This window comes from Ctenocephalides felis, unplaced genomic scaffold (genome assembly GCF_003426905.1).
Source record: "Ctenocephalides felis isolate EL2017-DRISC unplaced genomic scaffold, ASM342690v1 CF-g0.4_SCAFFOLD_03573, whole genome shotgun sequence".
Taxonomy (NCBI): Eukaryota; Metazoa; Arthropoda; class Insecta; order Siphonaptera; family Pulicidae; genus Ctenocephalides; species Ctenocephalides felis.
Genome location: NW_020539727.1, coordinates 5,729,466 through 5,737,424, shown reverse-complemented (window position 1 = coordinate 5,737,424; position 7,959 = coordinate 5,729,466). Strand labels below are relative to the sequence as shown.

Here is a 7,959-nt window from a genome sequence, read left to right as displayed (position 1 = left end):
TACTATAACATTTATAAAAATTATATAAACTGAATTAGAGAGTTAAATTATTTATTCAAAGTATATTAGTGAGCTTTAGAACTTTAGCCAAATTGAAATTAAAATCTGAATTATTTTCGATATACAAAATATAAAAAAAAATAAAAAAAAATTAAAAGAAATTTGAAATAATTTGTTTATTTAATATAATTTTTTCAGATTAGATAAATTGGTTCAGTTCCAGAATGATTGCATTATATTCATCCTTCAAATTTGATTTAGTCAAATTCTTTCCAAAAATGCCAAATTCGCCCACACAAAGCAAGGATAATAATTTCATCGGAATAATTGTATTTAATCCCACTCGCAGTATTTTATCTTTGGTTCAGAGAGTAAAATAAAAGAGCTTTTGTTCTAATTTCGAATCATGTTTTTAATTCTTTAATAATTCTGCCAACGGCTGTGTCTGAACGTTGAAAACGAGTTGTTCGTGATAGCAAAAGATGCTGGCAGGTTAAACAGATTATTCCATCATCAACGTGTATTGCTTATGAAATTAATTAACAAAAATTACTCTTTTTCTCTTTTCTGAAAAAGATTTTATAATATTCTGCACGTAGAGCACGATATAATTGTCAGAGGGTTGATATAATTGAATAAGGAAAAATAAATTACTCGAATGTATGAAGTTCAGAAAATAGAACATATTTATATAACTTATGCACTAAGTGTTAATTTATTTGTAAATTTTATTTTTGTGTGTACAAAAATTTATGGAAGTAGTATAATAATTTTTTAAAAATTTATTAACATAGGTATAAGAAACTTTAGATTTATATGAGAAGTGACTAGTAAAAGCAATATTAAATTAATTAGATTAATATTAGAGTTTCATAATTTGTTAAGAGTTGCATAACAAGTTTATTCAAGTTAAGAATTTTTTTAATGTTAACAATTTTACAAATATAATATTTTTGTCATAAATTTGATATTTGCCATTTCAAACACACGATAACATTCAAAGTCACAAAAATACTAATTTTTTATTCATCAATTTTACTTTGTATATTTATGAGTAGTATTTATTTATTTATTGTGATATATTTGAGAAATGATAAAATTGTATTTAATTAAATTAATTGTATTTAATTATACTCTAAATTCAAACATAATGCTGAAATCTTTACTTTTTATTAAATATAAAATTAGTTTAAGTTGAGTTCATTTTTAAATATTAATTTTAGTTGTTAACTATTTTTTTCATAAATTTGAAATTTGTCATTTTAGTCTCATAATACTGGATACAAAGACTCAAAAAATGCCAATTCATTATTGTAATCATAAAATATTTGTTTTCTCAAATATATCATTGATGTCAAGATTATTACTGAAGTAAATAATAAGATAAAATGAGATTATCACTAGATTATATAAATCCGTGATTATTAGTTAATTAACTAATAGTCTTAAATTATTATCATTGCAGAATGTGAGTTTTCATAAAATATTTTTAGAAATTATTATTATTATAAAGTAACCATGTAATTGTTATATCTAATTAGTAAATCATTACATTTTTACATATTGAAAATGTTTGTTTCTCAAAATTCTATATTATAACATATTTTGTGTTAGATAATTATCATATTTGTGTATAATAAAGAATTTTAAGAAAACGAACATTTTTAATATGTAAAAATGTAATAATTTACTAATTAATATTACAATTGCATGGATACTTATAATAATAATTTCTATAAATATAATTGCGAAAATAAAGAATAGTTGTAAACAAACATAAAACTAGAATAATCCAAATTGTGTAATCAAGAATTTGCTATAATTTTTAATAAAAGTCGGTCCAAAATTTCTCAAAATATTTTTGAAAGGACATTTGACCAAATTTTCTCAAGATTTGAAAATAAAACATTTCTAAAATTGTATGTAATATCTTCACATGATAATTGTAAAAAATATTGAATCTTGAAATTTTGAAAATATTTTGTTATAATAAATGAAAATGTATTTTTGTTCAATTTGTTATACGAAAATTCATCTATTTTTTAACGAATTTTTACAAAAGCTTACTAATGTTTTTCCAAATTTTAATAAAATATCTTCTTAAGATAATTGTGAAACAAAATAAGATTTGCACAATCGAAAATGAATAATCAATTATGTAATAATAGTTTTTAACAAAAATCTGTTCAGTTCATTTCATATATCAAAATTATTTTTAAAACAAATTTCCATAAAAGTTTCTTAAAATCTCATAATGTACGTTTTCCTAAATTTTGATATATGCCATCATAATATATTTGAAAAAAAAAAACCTTTTGATATAAAACTAGATAATAATTACGTCAAAAAACAGCTTTACAACTAATTTTGGTCAAACATTTTTTACTTATGTTTACCTATGTTGGTAAACTTTGAATTTTTATCACAAATTTGGTCTCAATCGATTCAGAATGGCTTGAGACGTCGGGAAAAAAATGAACAAATCGGATTTTTTGGCAAAAACATTTCTTTTGGGAAATTAATATACACATTTATTAATTAATATTTTATAGAACTCTTTTTAATTTAATTGTGACCCCCAGCCCCTTCTCTATTTTAATATGCAAACGGAATAGCTTTTGCAAAAAGAGCCTGACCGCATTTTTTAGCTTTCATTTCTCAGCTATACGATTCTTTCTTTGTTAAATGCAATTATAAAACAAACTCTTTGATATTCTATGCAAAGAGTACGAAAACAATTAAAAACGTTTACGTTTAATCGTACATTTGCAGAATTACGAAATAGAAATTTAATTCAAAATATATTACAGATAAGTAGAACGTAGAAACTCGGTTGAAAAGTGACCAACAATTTAGTTAAAAAAAATCCGTAAAAATTGTTTAATAAAAATTGGCAAAATGCTATTTATATACTTGTACCAATGCTATTTAAGATCTTGTTGAAAAAAAAGTAGGGTAGAGCGTGGCACAAAGGTCCACTTTGACTCTTAGTATTTATAGTGTGAAATCACACCAATTAACGTTTGCTCTACTCTATCAAAGTTCTGCAAAAAAAAAACTTAAACTAGGGTTAAGTAGTATTATGTCTTGAGGCAACTCACATAAACTTCTCGATTTCGAATGCAGTCAATGAAGTTAATTTTAGCTAATTTCAAACTTGGCTTGAAATTTTGATGTGGCCCATTTTACAAACTTAAAAAACTTTTATAATTATACCACAATTTTGTATGCAAACAAAAATGAAGATCAATAAATATGAAAATAAAAGAAACTCTAAAAATCGAACTTCCTTCCTTGTATAATTTGGTATTATTAATAATCGTTCCTCCACAAGAGCCCTTATGTTTATAATTCAAAAAGCTTCCTCATTAATGTAATTGGTATTTGCGTTCAACTTAAAGGAACAAAAATATTTTTTTGTATATGCTACGTAAGCAATATTTTGCCTTTAATAATGTTTATTTTTGTGAGATCTTTTTATTTCGAATGTAGGGCGATAGCAATTAATTTCTGATGAAACCTCTATATAATTTGAAGGACCTACTCCTTTTTGATTTGGGTGATTGATATGCTTTTTATTAAATAATGAATTATGAATTGAGGCAGAAAAATTCATTGTACATAGATTGAATAGATAGATATTATATTCTTTGTTGTATTCAGGTATTATTAAATTTTGTCAGTGAATTGTCATTATCATTATGAGGTCATATTTAAAATTTTTGGTGTAAAGAAATGGGTTCATAAGATTATTTTAAACTGTACCAAAAATCCATCATTAGCTCAAAAACATTTTTCGTTCGGTATCTTTTAACGTTACTATTTCAACGTAAAGAGAAAATTATGTGGAACGAGTCATAGATTTAAATACGTCGATGTCAATTTTTAAAGGAAAGAAATTTTTTTAGTTTTCTTTTGTGCAGCAGTATTTGAAATATATGGAAAAACTTATTTCTATAATTATAAATCAGTTCGGAATTTTACTAAATATAGTTAGATAGTTGTTTCATATGTGTTATTTTCATGATATGGCTGATTTGGTTTGCAGAGTAAAATTAATATAAGTCGAATTGCATTTTTGTACCCTATAGTTTGTAATATGAATAAAAACTAGTTGTGAGTGACATTTTTCCTGATAGTGAGTTGCATTATTATAATCGATTTAATCAAAAAGATTTTTTTAATTTATATATGATCTACCAGTCTTTCTGTTCACCTCTGTGCCTTCCTACACGTTTTTCCGTCTATCTGTTAGACTGTCTACCTGTTCACCTGTCTCTGTTTACCTATCTAAATGCTTACCTTTTACCTGTTAATTTGACTATCTGTTAACCTGTGTACCTGTTAACTTGTCTATGTATATCTGTTGGCCTGTCTATCTGTCCTCCTGTTCACCAGTTTCTGTCTGTTTACCTATCTAGATGTTCATCTGTTTACCTGCATCTGTCTATCTATTAACCTGTTTACCTGCATCTGTCTATCTATTAACCTGTGTACCTGCCTCTGTCTATTTATATATCTAGAGGTTATATCTGTCCATTTGTTAACCTGTGCACCTGTTCACCTGTCTCTGCCTGTTCACCTATCTAGATGTTCACCTATTCACCTGTTTATCTGTCTCTGTTTGTTTACCTATTTAGATGTTCACCTATTTACCTGTGTATCTGTCTATCTGTGTAACTTTTACCCTGTCTACCTATTCATCTGTCTAGATGTGCACCTATTTACCTGTCTATCTGTCCATTTGTTTACCTGAATACGTATTCACCTATTTATCTGCTTAACAGTTTACTTGTTTACAAGCTTGTTTTGTCTACCAGTTTATTAGTCTACCATTCTGTCTGCCTACATGCCTGCCAATTGTAAATGCAAACCTGCTTCCCACTCTCTTGTTTGAATTTTATGTCTGACTACATTCCTACATATTCACCAATAATGCTAGTTGTGTATGAATCCATAATAATGATTTGTAAAGATTATATTTAATCATCAAATGTCAGTTTTAGCCAAACTGATGTACCCGCCTTCGTAAAAATGAGATCAATTCTGCATTCTATCAAAACACAAGCAAAATATATTTTGAGGCATTTAAATCGGATACTCCGTTTTCTTTTTAAAACTAGTAATTTGTAACACCTTTTGTACTGCATCTCCCAAACGAGTGCTCCTGTCCTTGCCAAAAAGTAATCCGCCAATTAATAACCAAACGTCAATAAACGTCAAAAGAAATCTCCACGTCAACAGGAATCGAATGTTTTCTGAATAACTGAAATCGGTTAATCGGTCTTTCCGAAAACGACAATAAAATAGTGTCGCCATTCATACATACATACTACATACAATCAAACACACACACACATTCATTTTTTCTAAGGTATGTCGAAAAGTTCAGAAAGCTTTAAAAGTAAAGATATGTAAAAACTTACTTATCCTACGTAAAGTTAAAAGCTTGTGTGAACAAAATTGTGACAAAATTATTAAAGATCTCACACAAAAGTAATTTTTTAAAGTAAAACTGCTTAAGGCGCGACTTGGGTGTAAATCCGTACAATTGCAACGGAAATAGCGTTACGCTCGAACTGGACGTCAGTCGCTCTCGATGTCGTCGTGCCGAGTGATTAGAGATCTTTCGTTGTATGTGTACCGGCATTAACGTTGCATGCGTACCGATATCAATAAATAAATCGGCATAGGTAAATAAACATTTTAAAGTTACATTGTAGTACAAATCTTGATTGAATGAAAAATGCCTGAATCAGAAAAATGTTTTACCCTGTTCCTTAGAAATTATTTTTATATTATTCGTAGTTTCTATAAATTTGAAGTTATTAAAATGGAAAATATTTTTCTAGGCAAGACATATCACAACTGTTCAAAGAATGAGATTATATCGCCAGCGCGAAAGTAAAAAAATACAAGCAGTCAATGAACGTATGTTAAGCTTAATTACATGAAGTTTTTCAAACACAATTCCATAATAAGTGAAGATGCGACAACAATTTTTGTTTAGGCATTAATTTAACATAATCCACTGTGTGAACTAATAATATAAAATTTGTTAATCAGCAATTACTTCATTTCTCTAATGAAGGTTCATTTCTAAACGCCAATTACAATGACAAACCGATCATGTCATATTTGAAATATGACTTTAATTACATTTTTGCTTTTAAATATTTATAAATATGTTTAATGCTGTTATGATTATATAATTTATAATTTATCATTATTTAAATGTGTATAATGATTGACACTAATGAATGTGTGTATCACCAGTGTTACCATATTTACTGATAAACACTATTCAAAATTGTTATGATGAATTTGTTTTTACTTAAATGCCATATCGTACAGTAACAAATAAGTTATACTTCAATTGCGTGTGAACCTTTTTAGTTCCCTAAAACTAGTGTGAACGTAATTGTGACAGAAATACGAGGATTTTGTAGTATACTTCATAATTTTAAATTTCGCTGATCCAACCCAACCATGTTCATTCATATCAGCTAGGAAATCAGAATGTTCACCGGAATACTTAATTGTCGGAAAAATCATTCACAAAAACTGGGTCGTGAGCTTTTTAAATAATTAATAACCTCTTACCTTTCCTATCTGTTCAGTGGCATCTGACTAAGGAGGAGAAGAAGATATCAGGGCGTGTTCTCCGACCAAAGAATCCTGTTCGAGCAAACAACAAAGGATAAAGGACGACGGCCCAGACCTGAAATGGGAAAATAAATAAAGCAATTAGCACTAATTTAAGGACTCGACAACAGGAACGTTTATCAAGATGGGGAGAGGATGGAATAAATATTAGTGTTTGGGGAAAATGGAAAATGGGTACAGGTTTCGTGGGTTTCAACGTGGTAAGATAATTTGCTGGTTTGGAGTAAATTATTAGGATTGCACAGTCTTTGGTATAGTATTCTTCTACAGTTTCTTAATAAATTAACTGTGATTGACGAATATACTCGCCATAGCAAAATTTCATGTATTGACCTGTATATTTGTCATAGAACTTTGACCATGAGCTGTATAAGTTGAAATATTGGAGAAAAGCAAAATATATTTTAAAATGCAAAGTCGTTTAGAATATTTTTTGAGGCAATGACTGTATGAGAAGTCGTAAATGCTAATTTTCTTATGGCAAGCGGCATGAATTTTTTTAAATGTGGAAATAATATACTTAAAAATTATTAATTAAAAAGAATAAATGAAAAATGTTTACAGGTTTTGCGGGTTCATTATATAAGAGAATTTGCGGGTTTGAAGAAGATTTTTATTAAATTGGCAAATATACAAGTCATGAGAAAGTGGAAAAAGTTTATTTCTTGACGTTTATATTTGTCATGCGTATGAAATACTGACCATTTGTTATTTAATTCAAAATATTTGAGGAAAGCCCAATATATTTTGAAATATCATGTTCTTTAGAATATTTTGAGAATTGAGAATGCTTGATTATTATACTTGAGTAAACATGCAAAATGCTTACAGGTTTTGTGGGTTCAAAATTTTGAGATAATTTGCTGGTTTGGAATGAATTATTAGGATCATATAATATGTAGAATAGTATACTTCTACAGATTTCTGATCAATCAACTGCGATTGACGAATATACTCGTCATGGCAATACCATATCCATTGACCATTTGCTACTTAAATTGAATTATTTTAGAAAAGCCATTTATATTTTGAAATATTAAGTCGTTTAGAATATTTTGAGGCAATGACTGTGTAAACTAGGTGAAAGTGGCATTTTTATTTATCATTAGGATGCAAAAACTTTTTGAAATATTGAAATAATATACTTAATAAGTATTAAGTTGAAGTTGTTTTAAAATACTAGTAAATCATTAAAAATAATCTACTATATTACAAAAATACATGTAAAATAATTTTAAAAAATTATAAAAAGTAGAAATTATCCATACTATTTCAGAGATATGACAATGATTT

The 7,959-nt window shown here is 27.4% G+C and overlaps 1 protein-coding gene across 1 annotated transcript in view; it reads right to left on the bottom strand.

Moving 5' to 3' along the window:
* Nucleotides 1-6,719, bottom strand: part of LOC113389443 — a 338,511-nt gene extending 331,792 nt beyond the window's left edge. The window contains 1 exon segment of the mRNA XM_026626476.1: nucleotides 6,604-6,719. The gene's annotated coding sequence lies outside the window, so the exon portion shown is untranslated.
* Nucleotides 6,720-7,959: the final 1,240 nt, after the last annotated feature.